Raw genomic sequence first — 22,231 nt, forward strand, 5'->3', positions numbered from 1 at the left:
TTAATCCATTTACATTTAAGGTAATTACCAATATGTTTGTTCTTATTACCTTTTTATTAATTGTTTTGAGTTTGTTATTGTAGGACTTTTCCTTCTCTTGTGTTTCCTGCCTAGGGAAGTTCCTTTAGCATTTGTTGTAAAGCTGGTTTGGTGGTGCTGAATTCTCTTAGCTTTTACTTGCCTGTAAAGTTTGTAATTTCTCTGTCGAATCTGAATGAGATCCTTGCTGGGTAGAGTACTCTTGGTTGTAAGTTATTCCTTTCATCATTTTAAATATGTCCTGCCACTCCCTTCTAGCTTGCAGAGTTTCTGCTGAAAGATCAGCTGTTAACCTTATGGGGATTCCCTTTTATGTTATTTTTTGATTTTCCCTTGCTGCTTTTAATATTTTTCTTTGTATTTAATTTTTGATAGTTTGATTAATATGTGTCTTGGTGTGTTTCTCCTTGGATTTTCCTTTATGGGACTCTCTGCACTTCCTAGACTTGATTAACTATTTCCTTTCCCATATTAGGGAAGTTTTCAACTATAATCTCTTCAAATATTTTCTCAGTCCCTTTCTTTTTCTCTTCTTCTTCTGGGACCCCTATAATTCGAATGTTGGTGTGTTTAATGTTGTCCCAGAGGTCTCTGAGACTGTCCTCAATTCTTTTCATTCTTTTTTCTTTTGTCTGCTCTGCAGTAGTTATTCCCACTATTTGTCTTCCAGTTCACTTATTGCTTCTTCTGCCTCAGTTATTCTGCTATTGATTCTTTCTAGAGAATTTTTAATTTCATTTATTGTGTTGTTCATCATTGTTTGTTTGCTGTTTAGTTCTTCTAGGTCCTTGTTAAATGTTTCATGCATTTTCTCCATTCTATTTCCAAGATTTTGGATCATCTTTACTATCATTACCCTGAATTCTTTTTCAGGTAGACTGCCTATTTCCTCTTCATTTGTTTGGTCTGGGGGGTTTTTACCTTGCCCCTTCATCTGCTGTGTATTTCTCTGTCTTCTCATTTTGATTAACTTACTGTGTTTGGTGTGTCTGTTTCTCAGGCTGCAGTTTTGTATTTACCATTGGTTTTGGTGTCTGCCCCTAGTGGGTAAGGTTGGTTCAGTGGGTTGTGTAGGCTTCCTGGTGGAGGGGACTGGTTCCTGTGTTCTGCTGGATGAGGCTGGATCTTGTCTTTCTGGTGGGTAGGACCATGTCCGGTGGTCTGTTTTGGGGTGTCTGTGACCTTATTATGATTTTAGGCAGCCTCTCTGCTAATGGGTGGAGTTGTGTTCCTGTCTTGTAGATGTTTGGCATGGGGTGTCCAGCACTGTAGCTTGCTGGTCGTTGAGTGGAGCTGGGTCTTAGCACTGAGATGGAAATCTCCAGGAGAACTTTTGCCTTTTGATATTACATGGAGCCCGGAGGTTTCTGGTGGACAAATGTCCTGAACTGAGCTCTCCCAGCTCAGAGGCAGTGGCCTGACACCTGGCTGGAGCACCAAATCCCTGTCAGCCACACGGCTTAGAAGAAAAGGGAGAAAAAAAGAAAAAATAAAATAAATTAAAATAAAGTTATTAAAATAGAAAATAAAAATAATTATTAAAAATTAAGACAATTAAAAAGTAATAAAAAAAGAAAATGAAAAGAAAGAAAGAAGAGAGCAACCAATTAAAAAACAAATCCACCAATGATAACAAGGGCTGAAAACTATTAAAAAAACAAACAATCAAAAAGAGGACAGACAGAACCCTAGGGCAAATGGTAAAAGCAAATCTATACAGACAAACTCACACAAAGAAGTATATACATACACAGTCACAAAAAGAGAAAAAGCAAAAAAATATATATCTATATATAAAAGAAAAAAAGGAGGAAGAGAGCAACCAAATTAATAAACAAATCTACCAGTGATAATAAACTCTAAATACCAAACTAAGATAAACATAAAACCAGAAACAAATTAGATGCAGAAAGCAAACCCCAAGTCTACAGTTGCTCCCAAAGTCCACCTCCTCAATTCTGGGATGATCCGTTGTCTATTCAGGTATTCCACAGATGCAGGTACATCAAGTTGATTGTGGAGCTTTAATCCGCTGCTCCTGAGGCTGCTGGGAGAGATTTCCCTTTCTCTTCTTTGTTCCCACAGCTCCTGGGCTTCAGCTTTGGATCCGGCCCCACCTCTGTGTGTAGGTCTCCTGAGGGCATCTGTTCGTCAGTGAGACAGGACATAGTTAAAATAGTGGCGATAGGGGGCTCTGGCTCACTCAGGCCAGGGGGAGAGAGGGGTACAGAATGTGGTGCAAGCCTGTGGTGGCAGAGGCCGGCGTGACCTTGCACCAGCCTGAGGGCGCCGTGCGTTCTCCCGGGGAAGTTGTCCCTGGATCCCGGGACCCTGGCAGTGGCGGGCTGCACAGGCTCCCGAGAGGGGAGGTGTGGATCGTGACCTGTGCTCGCACACAGGCTTCTTGGTGGCTGCAGCAGCAGCCTTAGCATTTCATGCTTGTCTCTGGTTCCGTGCTGATAGCCACGGCTCGTGCCTCTCTCTGGCACGGTTCTCTGAATTCCCTCTCCTTGCACACCCGAAACAATGGTCTCTTGCCTTTTAAGCAGGTCCAGATTTTTCCCGGACTCCCTCCCGGCTAGCTGTGGTGCAGTAGCCCACCATGGGCACTTTTAAACTCCTAATCCTGCCAAGCCATATTTCATACCTAACAGTTTATACTAATTATCTACTGGGGCCAAATTCATGCTCTTGTTATTAATTCTTATTTACCTGAGTAGATAAAATCATGTATATACAATATAAAAGCAAGCAATGTCCAAAACTAAAGATAATTGGAGTGGAAGATGCCATTAACTGACAAATACATTCTGATATCAGCTTCATTTCTAATTTTATAAGTAAATTAAAACAACATTGGGTGACTGAATGAGCTTTACTGCCACTCTTATCAAATTATTCCAAACCCACCTGAAATTTTCTGGATTTAAAATTTTTGACTTCTCTAGCAATTTTCTTTCATTTGTTTTGATCATTTATTATTTCTTTTCCTCAATTTGATTTCTCTACTCTCTGGGTGAAATTAGGAAATGATTCAGAGTAAGCAACAGCTCATGGATCAATTAATGAATCTTTCTTTCAACAACGATTTACTGAGCATCTACTATGTGTCTGATCATCTAGACCTTATTCTCTATGCAATTTTATTATGTTACTAATGAAATCATCGTGTCCTGAAGTGCCATGCTCTCAGTTGTAAGAAGTCCATTGTTTTGTTATTACCTCATCCAAATACTTAATACAAGTTCCATGTGTTGTTACATTAAAAAACTACAGGGACTTCCCTGGTGGCGCAGTGGTTAAGAATCCGCCTGCCGATGCAGGGGACACGGGTTTGATCCCGGGTCCGGGAAGATCCCACATGCCGCGGAGCAACAAAGTCCATGCACCACAACTACTGAGCCTGCGCTCTAGAGCCCGAGAGTCACGACTACTGAAGCGCACGCACCTAGAGCCCGTGCTCTGCAACAAGAGAGGCCACTGCAATCAGAAGCCTGTGCACCACAACGAAGAGTAGCCCCCGCTCGCCACAACTAGAGAAAGCCCACATGCAGCAGCGACGAACCAACACAGCCAAAAATAAATAAATAAAATAAAAAAGAAACTACAGAAGGTACCCAACTTATGATGGTTTGACTTCCCATATTTTGACTTCATGATGGTGTGAAATTGATACTCATTCAGGAGAAACCTACTTCGAATTTTGAATCTTGATCTTTTCCTGGCTAGTGATATGCAGTAAGATCCTTACTTGTGATGTTGATACAAACTGCAGCTCCCAGTCAGTCCCGTGATCCCAGGTGTAAACAACTGATACTTCACAGTATCTTGTGGTTGGAGCATGATGAAAAAGAGAGTAGAAAAGATAAGATGAAGGAGATAGGCTTGGGCCGTATCGAGCCAAGTTTCTCAGGCCATGAAAAAGAGTGAATCTTCTTCCAAGGGAAATGCAAAATTTTGATGCATTTTAAGTGGAGGCCGTCACAAGATACAACTTACAGTAAATTATCCCTTTTCTTCTGAAGGAAGAAATGTTTGAAAAGGAACCAGAGTGAACAAAAGAAGACCAGTCAAAAGGCTAGGCAGTACTCTAAGAGGATGGTAGCTTAGATTAGGATGGTGGCAATGAACATGGCAAAAAGATGGTAAATCTGAGATATGTAATAAACAAGGAACTGGGAGTAAGTTAGGATAAAAGTCATGAGCTGTTGTCTTAGGCTGGGTTCCCTAGAAGGTGACTCTGATATAAAGATGTGTATTCAGGCAATTTTTTTGAAGTTCACTTGGGAGAAACAACTCTGAGGTAGTAAAGGAATTAGGATCGGGCAGAGAGAGAAGTTGGACTTTAATGCAGTTGCCACAGAGACCTCAGCAAATTTCACGGGTGCTCTGGAGCTGGGTAATCCTTTGGAGTTGTCCAAGTGGAGACAATGGAACTGGCACATGTACCTCTGTTTGACCAGTCATCTGATACAGGCTGCTTTGTGGACAGGGCTTAGCCTTGGGTGACACAGCTACCTTGGGTAGAGGTCATTTCGCAGAAAGAGATGCATCTGTGGCTGTCAGCAGCAAATACTGCAAATAGAAGCTGGGGGAACCAGTGACTCAGTAGGGTCTAGAAGAAGGGATCAGCATAGTACATCACGTCATCCACCGTACAGCTGTTAACGAAAGGAAATATCTGTGGACGATACAACCAAGGCCTATTTTTTTCAGAAAAAAGTCCTAAGTGAATGCTCTAGGCAATGCTGCTACATGGGTGTCCCCTGAGAGACTTCCTTTAATTAGTGGATGCAGGAGGAATCCCTGAATATGTCCTGGATCTCCATATTTGGGGCAAACTCCTTTGATCACTTTCTCAGTAGCCTTTTTCTCTACCTTCTGAAAATTTCTTTCATTTTTACTAAATATCTTTTGCGGCCACACCTAAAATGGGTGCTGGAGGATATGCCCTCTTAGCGGCTTTATAGCTTTCAGAACCCAGTTCCTGCTTGGACAGGCAGAAGGGTAAGTAACGAAGATTGTTTTTAGCCTTGAATAGTCAAAAGTCTTTTGAGTTCAGGACCACGGCTTCTTTGTAAATATAATTTCTTCAGAAACAGAGCAGGCACCTGATTTGTTCCATTTCCGTCTGTTCTATGTGCTAATAGTCGTCACAAGGTTCATTCCCAGACATTTTTCTCAAGCCTGCTTTATTTTACTTCTCATAATTCTCTCTCAAGTTCATGGTGACTATTCTGAGATTATATGGAGGAATAGGGAGAAGGACCTTATTCTGAACCTGACCTTTTGCCCGAGTTGCTTTATTTTAGTGAAATGTTTTCCTGGACCCTTGTCACTACATCCCCTTTAAATTGCAACTCCTATTTTTTAGAAGTTATCACCTGTCACCTTTTCTAACCCTGCAAGGCTCTGAATTTCTGGATCTGCTTACAATTCATTTACATTTCTGCCTGCAAACTGGCCAGTTCTTCTCTGAGCCCATCTCTTTCTGTTAAAATACAGCCAATAAGACCAATCAATAAACATACTTTTAAGGTCTTCCTACATCTACTCTAAAGATGCTAGCCAGTAGGCATATGTCCAGAGGTGACAGTTTCTTTTTTCTGTTTTTTTTTTTTTTTGCGGTACTCGGGCCTCTCACTGTTGTGGCCTCTCCCGCTGCGGAGCACAGGCTCCGGACGCGCAGGCTCAACGGCCATGGCCCACGGGCCTAGCCGCTCCGCGGCATGTGTGATCTTCCCGGACCGGGGCACGAACCCGTGTCCCCTGCATCAGCAGGCGGACTCTCAACCACTGCGCCACCAGGGAAGCCCCAGAGGTGACAGTTTTATAAAACATTTTGCTGTTGACCATTATCCTCTTCTCAGGCTTTGGTGTTAGTGTCCTCCTTGCCAGCCACCATACAGCAAAGCCAATGTCATGTAAGGCAGTTTTGTTACATTTACTGTGCTAAAGTAAGTACAGTAAATACATTTTCAAGGGACTAACTTCTCTATTAAACACTAACTGCTGTAATAAACAGCACTACAGCTGCTGTAGTGTCTCAGTCCAGTAAAGGTTTATTTCTCGTTCATCAGCGAGTATGCCTGTTTGGATAGAGATCCTGGGGGGCCTGTATAAATTATAACTAAAAATTCTAGGAAGTTTCCATCGGGGGACTCTAATAACTCAAAGTGTTTCTATTCTGCCATATATTGAGGCTAAAGTTTGAGGCACTGTAGAAGTCGCACCTGTGAAAGGTGTCGTCACTTGCACCTGTGTTTTATTGGGCAGAATTCAGGCTTATGATCACATATGAATATAGTGGGGTGAGTGTCTAGGAAACATAGGCTTCCTGTGTATTCAGAGAAGAACGGAAAAGTTTGGAGAAAACGTCACCATTTCTGCCACTGGAGTATTTTGGAGCTAGAATTGATGTGTTTTTGTTTGGTTTGGTTTGGTTTTGATGTATCACGTATGTTTGTGTATATGTCGGTGTGTTTTGCAAAGAGTAGGAGACCTTGAGGTAAAAGCAGCATTAAGTGAAACCAAAAGCATCTTACGAATTATTATACTACTGGTGGGTCGGTGGTTTCAAGATCTCCCTAAGTTGGCATTGGGAATACTTTAATGGGTCACTTGAAAGAATAAGAACCAGAGATAACAGAGCTATGTTTTGAAATCAAAATTTCAGAGTTAATGCAAGTTACAGAAGTAGGCAAAAGCCTAATAATGGTGCATTAAGAAATAAATACTTTTAAGCATATAGTGATATAGTGACTATAGATGAAGTATTCAAGAAATTTAACGGAGATAGGAGGAGAATATTAGCATGGTAGACAAATGGGGGTAAAAACCAAGGCCCATGTTTTCTCAATTAGTATCTTTTGTACCCATATTTTTTTCTGTAACAGCCTTCTTCAAGTGTGAGTCTCTATATATGTAACATTCATATAGATAAGCAAATGTTGTTATAGTAATGTCTATCACACAGAACACTGAAATAGGGTATCACATCATAAAGCATACAGTGGGGTACAACCAGGTACATCTCAGAAGAGAGATATTGACATGTGGAGCAAAATTTAAATAAATTTCATGTCACTAATATATAAGAAAGCATGATTCAAGTACAAAGCTAATTGCATAAGGCACAGTAGTACCTGCGATGCTTCCCTTGACACTGTGAGTTATTGTAACGTTAAGGAAGTGTTTTATCATTGGTGTTGTCCTAGTAACTGTTTAACAGCTGCTCTCTCCTTGGAGAAGAGCAGTGTTGAGGTGGAACCAATGAATTTTGTAGTTTCTGTTTTGTCAACGCAGTAAATACTTCCACCGATGCCTATTTCAAGCCATCAACATGACATCACTGAAGGCAAAGTTGGGAAGAGATGGACACAGCTGGCTTTTGCGAGACCCAACTCCAGTACATCACTGCTTGTAATTTTGGTTAATTAGTTTAGTGCTTCTTTGAATCTCTTAATATCTTAAAAGTGTTAGCCAGGCATTCTGGCATTCGTTATGTCACAAATGCAAATTGTTTCAAAGCCAGTGGTCCTCTACAAACTTTTCTCTGTCTCTTTTTTGGTTTGTTTTTTTTTTTTTTGAGATCAAAATATTTAGATAAAGAAGGATGTTAAAAAGAAAGACTTGAGGAAATAAAAATGAGCTAAGGGGAATGCTTAAGCCCAGTCCCAGACAAGGACTTAGTCTTGAACAGAGAGAGAGAGGTGCTTCGTCCTTTGAGACCAGAAGTAAATAATAATGATACGTTTGAATTTATATGTTGTAGAAAGTTGAGGGGTTTCATGCCTGACAGCTTTTTTTGTGTCTACTTTAAAAAAGGCACAATGTGAGAGTTGCGAGTTCAGTTTTATTTGGGGCAAAATGAGGACCATAGCCCAGGAGACAGCATCTCAGAGAGCTCTGAGAAACTGCTCCAGAGAGGGGGGGGGAAGGTCAGTATATATGTGATTGTGGTGCACGGGGAGTACATACAATCGAGCACATACTTTTTTTGGAAGAAGGTTTCTGCTAGTCACGAGGAGCAGTCGTCACCATGGATTTTAGGGCTTTTCTACATACGAGAAGATACAAGAATTGGGCTCGTAAAATCAGCTCCTGAAAATATCTAACTATCTGAAGGCCTGTTCTGCCAGTTTTCCCCAGAGCACAGAGGGCCTCATTTTTGCTCTCCACCCTGAACTCCTTTCAGGGGGCGTTGAAAATCAGCAGCTGCAGCGGCTCATGATTTAATCCTTGTAGAGGTAGTTGGCCGGTGCCAGTGCCAAGTGCCATTTGTTGTTGACATTCGCATCCATGAAAGAAGAATCAAGGTCATATGCTATCAGGTTTGGCGCTGACCGTGGCTGACTTCTCCAATTTTATCAACCAACCTTCTCCATTTTGTTCGTTTTCATCACACACTAGCTTTTCGTTTACTGAAAACAGTTGGAACTTCTTGACTTGGAAACCTTTCACACAGTCTATTCCTTAGTCAAGGATTATTGTTCCATCGTTCTCTGTTGGGCTAACTTCTATTCAATATTGTGGTTCCAGCTTAACTATCCACAGAGAAGCGTTCTCTGCTTTCCTCCCAAATTAGACTTTCCCATTATATAATCTCATAAGACATTGCAACTTTATGGTGCTTATTTTCTAGTTTTAAAATGTTTTCTCTCTTCATTTTATTATTTTTTTTTCACATAAGGTGAATCGTGAGATCAAACACTATGTATTATCTTGCATATCAGTGCCTGGACTTAACTAATATTTATTTAATAAATGAGTGAATAAATGAATGAGTGAATAAAACAGCCAAATGAGTGATAAAAACTATATAGCATAATTTAGAACAATAAATGGGGGCAATGGAACAGGAAGCTTATCAAAATCAAGAAAAAAAATCTCATTGGTAAATCTTACAAAGAAAGGTCACTATAAATTTGATAGACGTGTTGGTATATTTGACAATTCAGTATATACTCATCCCCATGCATCTTCAGACTTGTGGAATTTGTGATTATCAAAAGGGAGGAGGTATTGATCTCATCAAAGCTATTCTCCAAATATATCTGTTAAGGATAGACACTGGAGAGTCCACCTAGGGAACTGTGATAGATGGGATTCTCTTAAAATCCAGACATAACAGATACCTTTCAGACATAAGTAAAAAGCAAAGGGAGTTCAGAGGGAAAAGATAAATAGAATGAACACATATAAACGGGAATCTTGTAGTTTATCTGAAATATTTTTCCTGCTTTTTTAACCTTGTTAGACTATGACAGATAGGACAGAGATGCATGAAAGAGAGGAAGGGGTGGGAGGAAAAAGGGACAGGTACGGTTTGGATGCCGTAACTATGAAATTAGATGAACACTCTATTGCACCATTTTCATTTTGTGGGTGTATTTTCAAAAATGAAAGAAGGGGCTTCCCTGGTGGTGCAGTGGTTGAGAGTCTGCCTACTGATGCAGGGGACGCGGGTTCATGCCCCGGTCCGGGAAGATCCCACATGCCGCAGAGCGGCTGGGCCCGTGAGCCATGGCCACTGTGTGCTCCGCAACGGGAGAGGCCGCAGCAGTGAGAGGCCTGCGTACCGCAAAAAAAGAAAAAACAAAAGAAAGAAAATCATAACAATGTTAATGAAAATGACAGTGATGATGATGATAAAAGTTAACCCTACATAGTTCTTACTGTGTGCTAGGCACTGTTTTAAGTGCTTTAATTTTAGTAATCCATTGAAGTTTCACAATACCATGAGTTATGTACTGCTATTAGTCTCATTTTACATAAGGGAAAACTGGATTACAAATTGTATATAAACATTAGAATTATTTTATCTAAAGTAAAATAAAAAATAATTTTTTGACAAAGCCAATATATGGATCTTGAGCAAACATTTTTAATAGCAAAAATAATAGCATATTTAAAGAAAAACAGGTCAAAAATAGTGAAATTGAAGTGTGCTCCAATTTCCTTCTACACAGAATGTCATGGGATCATTACAGTCACTTGAATATCTTATTTTGTAAAGATCATAAGTGTTAAAATACTGCACCTCTAAGCTCTAAGAGAAAAAGTCATTTAACCTTCTAAATAAATGCCAATTTCTTTGTAGTACTGGGCATAGACACATCTTTCCTGAGAATTTATAAAATCAAAGAATCTTAGACGTGAGATAATTCGGCTTTATAAGGTTTTAAAGGTTAAAGACATAGAATGTTTTAAGTAGTATTTAGAAGAGTGAAGGAGTGATTTCTAATGCAAAGCCTTCCTTTTCCTTAGGGCAGCTTAAATAATTGGATCCATGGGTATCTGAATTGCTGGCGGGGTGTAGAGAGGACCCGATGTCACTTCTTATGTTCATCTGAAAATATTTGCTCCATTTTATTATGTCATCTAAAAATACATTCCTTGACATAATTAAATACTGAATATGTAAACATGGATCTCAGGTAAACTATATTTACAACAATGTGAAGGAAACTATGTAAACTTCCGTATAAAGTAAACTGTATAAATTTAAGCCAGGTTATCACGTAACCATTGATTATGTATGAGAGTCTATTTATAATCATTAGAAACATTTAATTCATGCCTTTATATGATTGATATTGCTATTTAACAAGACAAACACCATATCTAACAAAATTCTGAAATCTTTATTTTGGTGGATTTTCCCCTATGTTAGCTGCTAGCTAGTGAATGACATTCTAGTTAGCATGAGCTATAATAAGGGTCTGGTAAACAATTATAGGATTAAGCTGAAACATTTTATCGACTCAGTTTGATTACACTAGTGTTTTATATATCAATATCAGAATAACAGGCGGATATATCCAGATTTCTTAGTTGATTCATATAACATACATTTTTGTACAAGATTAAGTTAGGATAATATATTAGGGACTGTTGATGAAAGAAATATGTGAAATATTGACTTTTATATCAGGGATAAAATCTACTGTAAAGAGGTAGTTTATCTCAGTGGAAATAGTTTTTCATTGATTAGTTTAGTAAAACAGTAGTTGGCACTAATTGTTAAATGGAGAAAGATAGGTTAAATTGATTTTAAAAATAACATAAAAAAGCCAACAAAAACCCCCTTAAATTACTGCCAATGCTGCCTATTTTTAACAGCAAAAGTCCAGGTCTTTGTAAGAGTCTTGTGAAACAGCATTAATGCATATGCCCAGATCCTTGAAAGGACTTTCCTAACAATATATAGAATGTTTGGGGTACTAGAATTTGAATTAGAGAACAGTGTGTTATCTGGTTGGTGAACTGATACCAGGACTGTATGAAAACAACTGGTCCTGTTGTTGAGAATATCTAGGCTATGCAATGCACTTATGTCCTGCTTGCTAGGAGATGAATCAAAAAAAGAGTAAATCTGTACGCTGCTCAATTGGTTGTACTGGGCTAAGGGGTGATTAAAATGTAAATAAAACACTGGTGAGATATCTCTATCTCCTTGTTACTCTGAAAACTCCAGTAAAAATTCCCATGTCACACAATAAATTATGTGATTTGGAGTAAAGTCTAACTTCTCTCAGCCACTTTATGATTTATTGAATAGATTTCACTGGATTTCGAGGGTTAATTCACCGATATGTGAAACCTCTTTGCATATTTACATCAATATATGTGGTTATAGTATTACCAATTAGATTAATTTTTTTAACCTTAGAGTGTTAAATATTTGTTATAAATGTTAAAAAAGAAAAGGAAAAGATTAAGGACTTGGAATATAAAGCAGGAATACTACAGCAGAAGCTTTTCTAAGCATGAATTAATATTTGCTCATTATGCAATAACACTTTTTACGTTCTTATGTGTAAGAAAATTGTGAGTTTGGCACAATATTATAAGGACAAATATATGTAAATGATTTAAAATTTACAGAGTTGTGTGCATCTGACTCATTGGCATTTAATATATTTTCAGAAGGTTTTAGAGTGAACAGGGAGTCATTTCCCATTTCCAAACCAAATGATTTTATTATATCATATTAAATACATAGTTTATCTTCTTGATTACAAATTTAAGATAATGGAAAATTAGATAACACTTAATCAAGGTGAATAGAATAAATGGAATTATTTTACAACTAAGCAAGAAAGACAAGCTAAATCACTGTAAGATGGTCTAAAAATATTAATTTTAAAAGACAATTAAAAAGCATTAAAAGGTAAAACATATTAAATGTTTACCAGAGAATGTCTTAGGTTGTTATCAAATATGCAAAGACAATGAAATGTGTTTTGTTTTTTTTTTAAATAGGAGAAAATTTAATCAATGACATTGTCTCTTTTCTCAGTGAGTACAAATACAGTAAATGTCCTGGTGAGGGCTTTTATAGTCCCACAATAGGACACCTAGCATGTTAAAAAATACCAGAATGAACCAGGAGCTCCTTTGGAATGAATATCTGGCATATAATAGTTGCTCATCCTATTTGTATGTTATGTACCAAGATAAAATTACAGAATCGGGCTTCCCTGGTGGCGCAGTGGTTTAGAGTCTGCCTGCCAATGCAGGGGACGCAGGTTCGTGCCCCGGTCCGGGAAGATCCCACATGCCGTGGAGCGGCTGGGCCTGTGAGCCATGGCCACTGAGCCTGCGCGTCCAGAGCCTGTGCTCCGCAACGAGAGAGGCCACAGTGGGGAGAGGCCTGCGTACCGCAAAAAAAAAAAGAAGTGATTAAGCTAAAATGATGCCATTAGGGAGGGTCCTAATCTAGTCTACTGGTGTCCTTATAAGAAGAGGAAATTTGGACACACAAAGAGACGCCAAAGGTGATGCACACAGACGCAAGCCCATGTGAGGACACAAGAGGGCAGCCATCTGTAACCCAAGCAGATGCGTCTCAGGAGAAACCAAACCTGCTGACATCTTGATCTTGGACTTTTTGATTGTGAAAAAAATTAATTTCTGTTTTTAAGCCGCCCAGTCTGTGTCATTTTGTTATGGCATCCCTAGCAAACTAATACACCCATGTGCAGCTGATGCTTGTTATTCATGGAAATTATGTTCTGTAAAGTTGCTGCAAACACCGAATCAGTAAATACTGAACCACTGCTTTTAGGGGAAATACAGGGTTAGGTTCCTATAAGCTTCTGGTCGCTACATTTTCCATCAACTCATCAATATATAGCATTGTTTTATTTGTGTTCGAGTTTAAAGACACCTAATTTAATATCACTGTCAATTCATTAATATTAAACTCATGGCAAACAGCCCTATGATTCATTCCCAAACAACACTTATCTAATAAATATATTATCTCTATAAGGCACGTCAGGGCTATCTTGTTCTCAGGAACACTAGCCAGCACTTCAGCATGATGCCTGGGGGCTTTTTTAAAGAGTGAAATCATCAATAAAAAGCACATGAATATGAAAAATGTAGCACTCAATAGACCATGAAAAGATTACTTGTTTCCAGTAGGAAAGCTGAAACCAAAATGCAAAGCTTCACCTTGTTTGATCTCAGCGGGCAGAATGCATGGTGGATGACTCCATTTTTTTTCCTCTCTGTACAGACCCACAAATGACTATGAAAGTGCCCAAAATACTGATTTGGGGAACACAGGCAAATTTTAGAGAGTGAGTGAATTTCACAAATATGGAATCCATGAATAATGAGGATTGGCTATATCAAGGGTCTTTTTCTCTTACAATCAGAACTTTGCAGTCTGACACCTGCCATCTATGTTACAGAACATGTACTCCACTTAAGCACCTACTTGCTCATTCTGTCTACAGCAGAAGTAAGTATAGTGTTTAAAAGACAACCAGTATTCCAGTGTCCATTGCATGGATAAAGAAGATGTGGTATACGTACATATATATAAAATGGAATAGTACTCAGTCATAAAAAGTGATGAAATTCTGCCATTTGTAATGACATGGATGGACATGGAGGGTATCATGCTTAGTGAAATAAGTCACTCAGAGAAAGATAACTACTGTATGGTTTCACTTATATGTGGAATCTAAAAACCAAAACAAATGAACAAACAGAACAGAACAGAAACAAAGTCATAGATACAGAGAACCAATAGGTGGTTGCCAGAGGGGAGGGCTTTGGGGGAGGAAGGAAGTAGGTGAGGGAGACTGAAAAAAAGACGACCAGCATTCAGTTACATATTGTTTATGGGTAAATAAATGACAGGTATAAAAATCAGGTCACCTAATTCCGTTTATTTTTGTCCTACTTTGCTTGTTGTTCTGGCTCCCGCAGGAAAATGACTGGGAATTTGATTCCTCTTTCTTCTGTTCAGGTCGCCTTGTTGGATTCTTAGGTTCACGTAGAAGCCAAGTGGAAGAAACTTCTGTTTAGAACTTTGAAACTTTCTGAGAGTAATATAATTGGCTTTTGTTTCCTCTGGATACCACAACACAGCTCAGTTAAGAAAAGAATAAATTATAGAATAATTAGCAGATCACACCATAGATAATAGGTATTAACTGTTCATATAGCAGATGTAAAGAAATTACTTTGCTATATTGTATTTTAATTTATTATTTCCGTTTTATTGTTATTGTTAATGCAACTGTATTCTGGTACTCTTCTGCTGATCATTTACTTCTTTGGTTTATAAAATGTTATTTAATAAGAGCGTTTAAATGTTTCATTCATATGAAATAATTCCACTTCTAATAATGTATTAAACTTTTTTTAAAAGGTTTTTTTTTCTTTTTCATTATCTTTAAAAGGTTCTAATACTATAATCATAAGTGTGGTTTAATCTCTCCTACGGTAACTTAAAATGATATTTTAATCATGATAAGCTTCCTTTTGACCCACTGGTAGATCTTTATTGGGCTTCTATTTTCTTGAAGTCTTTGAAATTTAAAACCTATTCAAAAAGTAATTTTGTTTTCTAGAAGTTAACTGTGAGATTCGAAGATTAGAAACCTCTAATTAGATGATGGGCAGCAACTAAAAATCCTTTTGAGTCTACTAAGCCCTCATTGAAATACCAGATATTTCTACCTTTAAATAAAAATATAGTTCGTTCTGTCTAAAGAGGGGTTAGGATTTATAATATTCTTATATTTTAAGAAAATAATAAGAATGTAAATGAACATAATATTATATTATGTTGTTGTATTATGATATATGGATATTATATGAATATAAACATTGTTTCAGAATAAAGCTCAAAAGATGTCTGTAATTAAGAATTACAGCATGGAATCAGGTTGAAAGTTCAAAAGCAGTTGTTAATTCTTGGTATGTTTGAATGAATATATCTGAATGAATCATCAGACAGTCATTAATGTAATTATATGAAGATATTATATTTGACTCTTGAGTGGAATTGTTTACGTCCTCTGGATATGGAGACTAGGAGCTAGAACAAAACAATATATAAAGCGAGCCTCAGATCTATCAACGGAGCCAGCCACCCCCTCCAGGGTTCTTCTTTTATAGCATATATTAAACATTCCTCTTGGGAGTGTCATTTCTGCCTTCCTACTGCTACGGATGGGCCATACATTTTACCCTGATGTTTCTGATAGCCTAATGCATTCATTAATTCAGTGCATTAAAAACTCAAAAGTAGCATTAAGTTCCTGACCCTGGGTGTTAGGTCCAAGCAGTACGTGTTCCATGTGTCCTCATACTGAGAGCTAGAGTAATTGGTGAATGAATAATATTTTATGCAGCAATAAGTCTAAATGGTAACATTTGTGACCATCCCTATTACTCTTGTTAGTACCTGGTTTTTTTCCTAGCCGATTTGATACATCTCACTGTATTGAGAAGAACCAGGTTTCTTTTGGAGAAAGCATAGAGAAAAGAATAGCTGGTGTTCCTTTTTTGTTTTAGATGTCTTCCAAATTGAATTTATAAAATCAAAAGGAAGCCCTAAATCGTAGATTATTGCATAACTAAAAAGGATAGAAGTCAAACGATCCTTTGTGCCACGACCACTGAGGTTAGAGAGGGGAGCAGGGTGGAGATAATACTTGAAGTTGAAGAAGGTGGAAGGTTAGGGAGGCTGGTCAGCAGGGAAAGAGAAGCCCTGGTAGAACCACTTAGGAGGTAAATGAGTTGTCACTATAGATCCAAGGACCAGCTGGGACCAGCATCACATTGCTGCCAGAAAGAAAAGTCAATATCATTGCAGAGACTATAAGAATTTCTCAAAAAAGCTGTTTCAACTGTATTTGTAACTAAGGGGTGGTGGACCTCTGTTAACCGCTTTCTGCGTTTTTTGACACCTGCAGGTCAGTGGTAATTAGAAAGGGAAACCTCCAAGACTTGTATTTGAGTGGAACTGGAAACTGATAAAACTCTCACTCTCTACTGTGAATGAAGGTATTTTAGAGTAAGAAATTTTATAGACTTCTGTGTTCTCCAGTGATTACTAATCACAGCAAAGCAGTTACTTGGTGATGAGGGGAACAGGCTGCATGAACATGGTTGAGATTATGCCCTATCAGATGAATGAACTTAACTCAGTAATGATCCTTAGAGTATCTGGAGGAACACTTATACCAGGAATCATTCAATCCATATATCTGTCCCTAGAAATCTTCAAGGAAAAAAACAAAGAGTGCTACTTTTACTCATGAGTCATCTTAAATAACTGTGCTAACTGTACCGTAGTATTAATATGTAAACCCAGAAATTATTATGGAAGCAACAGAAAAAGTGAGGCCAATGCCAAGGTCTAATTTTGGAATTATTTATTGCTGCCACCTAGGGGGCTGGTAAAGTAATAAACCAAAAAGAAGAGGGAAAAGGACAGAGTCCACAGTCCCTGGACATCACCTGGAATTTGGAATGGAGAGTGGGTACCAGCAGCTAAGCTGGTTAGTTAAGGTCCACTCTTTCCAAATTAGGGTAAATAGGTAGATTTCTGCCCTTAATTGTTTGTTAAAATGAATATTCAATTCAATTTTGCCATTTGAGATGTCCATTGGCTACTTTCTTCAAATATTTACCCTCACCACTGTTAAAAAATGATGAGAGAAGACAATCTAGGTGATCAAGCAGCTTTTTATTGTCTGATTTCCAAATAACCTTTCCCCTGCTTTTTCCTTCTAAGAGTTGGCCTTAATTTACAGAACAGCTGTTTTTAACTCCTCAAAGAATTGGGTTGCAACCTGAATGCTGTCAAGGCACTGACACACCCATCCAACTATATTATCTTCAATTGCTTCTTTATATCAGGGAGAAGATCTTCAACTAAGATGAAACCCAAAGATCCCCACGTTCTAGATTTAGGGTCATTTGTCTTTGGAATGTTTTTCTTTACCTCTGGGTTTATAGTTTTATTTAGCTTTGAGGAGAAGGCCTAAGAAAGTTCCTAACAGGCTCTGAGTATCAGCTTCTAATTTGGCCAACTTCTGACCACAGGGCTACTTAAAAAAAAAAAAAATCCTGCTAAGTATCTTGTCAGGTTTCAGCTGGGACAAACGGTAAGTATTCCTGGCAGTACTTAAAAACCCCTTGGATACAAGAGGAGTCGTCCTCAAAGAAGGTGTAAAAGATACTACCATGCCAAGATCCGTGGCCTCTTTCAAAGACAACCAAAAGAAAGAAAGACTCAGACGATTCCTCTGAGAGCTGGCGGCAGTCACAGGACCTGAGCTACATGCAAATGAAGTGAGACCCTCATTTCGATCCGGCTATAATTTTGAGGTCCCTGACCTCACGGTTGCCAAGCCAAGTTCTCAGGACACAAAACAAAACAAACAAGAAAGCAAATAGCTGTCTATCCTGGGAGAGAAAGGATCAATAACTACTGGGCCAGAATTTGTAAAGAAAGGGACAACGTGAAATTTCATTTTACCCTTTTGACCGAGCACTACAGACAGAGACCCAGGAGAGCTGACTTGGGTAAGAATTCTCACTCTTGGCTGGCTTCTGCCAGTTTTCCCAGGATCCCATCTGCAGGGTCCTTAGTAAATGGGGCTTAAAGTAGAGAGTGTAGCTCCAATATCTATCAGAATTTGGCAAGATTTTTCATTAATTTTAATTTTAATTTTCCCTTGGCCCTTTAAGGGAACAACTAGTGGCACTTTACTGGAGAATGCCCTGGAGTCCTGTCAAGCCTGGGAGGAGCCCATAGGGGCGCCCTCCTATGAGGGTGGATATGGGGGCATATGCAAAGCCACTAACTTGGTGGACTTTTGTTGAACAGTCTTGTGGTCTATTTAGAGTGGAAAAGGAATTGAGATAGAGGATTAGTAGACTGAGTACTAGGGTAAAGGGGGATAAAGGGGAGTGGTGGGAGCCACGTCAGTATCACGGTCTTTTTTTTTCTTTGTCCTTTTGGCCACGTTGAGGCTTTGTTGCTGCGCGCGGCTTTCTCTAGTTGTGGCGAGCTGGGGAGGCTCTTCGTTGCGGTGCTCGGGCTTCTCACTGCGGTGGCTTATCTTGTTGCAGAGCACGGGCTGTAGGTGCGCAGGCTCAGTAGTTGTGGCTCACAGTCTTAGTTGCTCCGCGGCATGTGGGATCTTCCAGGGCCAGGGCTCGAACCCGTGTCCCCTGCATTGGCAGGAGGATTCTCAACCACTGTGCCACCAGGGAAGCCCAGTGTCACAGTCTTGTTCTAGGTTCCTCTTACGTCTTTAATTTTTCATTACCTGTTCATGAATCTTTCAATAAAGCTATTTTGGGATTTTGAAAGCTTTTAGATGCTTCTGCATTTTGTCTAGTTGGAACTCTTCCCATAATGGCCATTGTAATTCTAGGTTATCTGAGTAAAATTTGGCCATTTTTATAAATAACTACAGCTTCCTGGACCACAGTTCTTAGATATAAAATCCAGTTATTTTTGAAGATGGTGTGCTCAATTCTTTGAAATTTGAGGATCCCATTTCTTTAGATAAGCCTTAGATTTCTCAGAACCAAATTAATACCTAAGAGGGACGTGCCTCTGTGTTGGGGATTTTGTGGTGTTTTATAGTGTACCTCCTTGCACGGAAATTTTCTTGAGATTGGCGGGTAACTTAGTGGCAATCTAACTCGTTCCATGACCAATTCATCCGAGGCCAATTCAATTTTACATATTTTCTCTCAGTTCTAAGACTGCCTGATTCTCAACAGCTGTTCTAACAATGTGTTAAATGAATACACTTATATCTCTTATCAAAATATAAAGCCCCACAGATCTGGCCATGATCTAGCCTTGGGATATGTCTTTTTGTCCAGTCTACTATAGTCACACTGAACTTCTTTCATTTGCTGGAAGGTTTTCCCACCTCAGAATATCCCAAAGCCTGTTACTTCTACCTGGGATGCTCTTCCTATGCTTCTTGATATAATAGCTTCTTCTCATCTTTCAGTGGTGGCCGAAATGTAATTATCTCGGGTTTCCATCACCTGACCTCCTTTGTGAGTTGCTTCCTCTACATTATGATTCTAAATTACTGATATTTTAAATTTTTCTTCTTATTACTTTTTATAATTATTATTCATTTTTATGTGTTTTTCATGTATCATTGCCTCCTCTCTCCTATATAAGCTTTCTGTGGAGAATAAAAGTACTTTATTTGCCCACATCTATTCAGAATCTAGCAGAGTCCCAGGCACATAAGAATTTAATAAATACTCTAATAATAACAAATCATAATCATATAAGAACACTTGTAATCAGGTTCAAGGTTTTCCTCAGCAAATAATATAGGATGTACATTATTTCAAGTTTGAATGGTCAAATCTAGGTACTAGATCACAGTTGAAGTGTTTAAATAATTTTAAAACAAGTTACAGAAAATACTTCAGTCACAAAAAAGCAGTATACCCATAGAACATCCAGCATTAAGCAACATAATTTCTGGTGAACTTTTCAACAGAAGTTGAGTTGGGGAAAAAGAGTGCATATTTAGTTAACTGAATATGGTAGTTTGCTCTGTAGGAGTTTTAGCTGTAAACCAGTTCTAAATTTTGAGAAATCATATTTATTCTGAATAGTTTATCTGAGGGCTTTCTTTCTGGCAAGATTTAGATGACAATAGCTGCTATTTCTTAAAGCTATTCGGAATCAGTAGACTATCTTTAAGAGCATGGGCTATGGATTCAGACATACTTGGGTTTTAATCCCATTTCTATACTAATAAATAGCTATGTGAATTTGGACAATTTGTTTAACATTTGTACATTTAAAGTGGGGAAAATACCTTTTCTGTAAAATTAGCTGAGATTACTTAACAGAATTTTCACCATCACTCCCAATTTATAACCATAACTAGTGTCACCTGCATATAGAATACATCTAATCTCCTGCTTCTTTGTGAAAAGATCCAGGTAGAGAAGGACGAGATTGTGGGTTAGTTAGGCAGGTTCCTGGGATGCCAACCTACAAATGGTACTATTTCTCTGGGATTCTAAATATTACTGAAAATGTAGAACATTGAATTTATCTCAACACATCTCACGTCTGCTTGCTCTGTGCCAGGCAATGTTACAAGCTTTTTTTTTTTCCTTCTTCTTTGTACTCTGTTGCTTAAATTCCTCTGTACAATGAATAGAAGGTGACGCATGCTTTCCTTAGCTGTCTCAGGCATATGGAAGAGTCTTCTGAATAATGTGTCCAGCAAAGCTAGGTTTTATTGTGGTCAAGGGGGATATGAAAGTTTAGGGCCAAAGGCGAATTTCTAGGGACAACATATTAAGAGCATACTACTCTACCCTTCCCTTCTGCATTGTTGGTCTCTTTCCAAGTAAATATTAACAAATGTTTAAATAATTATGGTTAATGGGGGCCCCATTATTTCTAATACACATTCATTACTTGGTCCAGTTTTAGATGCGAACATGTAACTGAGTTACAAGTCTTTAAAAGCTAACTTTTGAAAGAAGTTTAACAGGTTATATCCTTTTTACCAACTAAAAATTATTAAAGAATATATTAAAAGACCATTTAAACCAACCCTGACTTTCAGAGTAGTAACAAAGTACAGGTCATTCATAAAAACCAATAGTGGGTTTTGGAATCGAGTTCATTAAACTTAGTTTGCAACTGATTCCTATCCATTAAGAATTCACCCGAAGTCATAAACACCCTCATTTTAGGTTTTTCCACCTAGGTTTGGAGAATTAACCTGTTATTGGAGTAGAGGATTATTGCTCTTCATATAAGAGGCTACAAATCTCTAATTAGCAAAGTAGCAAAAAGAAAATTGATAACTTTAGAAGGAACATATATTAAGAATACATATTTATGCTTTGGGGAAAGCAAAAAATTCTGTAACTATCTGATCCTAAAATAATTCACTAATATGTATTCCTCTAAGGAAATCTAAGAAGTCTTTCATCTATGTAAAGTCTTTCAAAATGATTGCAGGATATATTTAACTCTTATCAAATTAAAACAAAATCAATAAGCAATTTTTTTCAAAGTGTTTAAAATATTTATCTATGATTACCACCATTCATTAAATATTGCTGGGTTTAAAGCTATTTATTTTAATGAGATAGTGAACAAGTAGATTGATATGACCTTATATAATGTCATATTAGGGGTATTATTATTACTGTTGGTGAAGGGGAGGCAGGACGGCGTCAAAGCCCCTCGCGGGTGTCCCTGAAACCTGCCTGCCTGGGTGTGGCTCGGCCAGGCGCTGACTCGCCTCTCACGCAGCCATAACTGGCCCCTTAATCCCATGATCATCTTCTGATACCTTCGTATTTCTGTCACATTCAGAAAAAAGAAAAAAAACCCACAAACTTTAGAGTTAAATTAAATAATAACTCAGTGATAACAATGATGGCATTTGTGGACTTCCACTGTGCTCGTCAATGCGATATTAGTTTTGCATATACTTGACTTGTGAGTGAATCTGTACAAGAATACAGGAAGGTAGAGAATATCATTATTCCTCTCTGATAAATAATGAAGCTGAATCTTAAGATAGTCTGAGTAACTTAACTGGATGGTTGAGATGAGTTACAAACCATTGTGTTAACTAGAGGCTATGTCCAAATCCGTTTGCTTTACCATATTATAAACTGATTTTGAAATGACCATTTATTAAGATGCTATAGCAGTGAGGAATTTTTATAGAATATATTCTTGTCTATAGATATAATGTATAGTAAATACATTTACATATATTAATATATCAAAGAAATTCACTATGATATATGCATATATAAATATATGCTTTTTATTCATATTTATATATTTAATCCTTCTTAGTAATTTATTCATTTATTTTATAAGTATGTATTAAGCACATCC

Source organism: Pseudorca crassidens, chromosome 21 (assembly GCF_039906515.1).
Source record: "Pseudorca crassidens isolate mPseCra1 chromosome 21, mPseCra1.hap1, whole genome shotgun sequence".
In the NCBI taxonomy this organism is placed as follows: Eukaryota; Metazoa; Chordata; class Mammalia; order Artiodactyla; family Delphinidae; genus Pseudorca; species Pseudorca crassidens.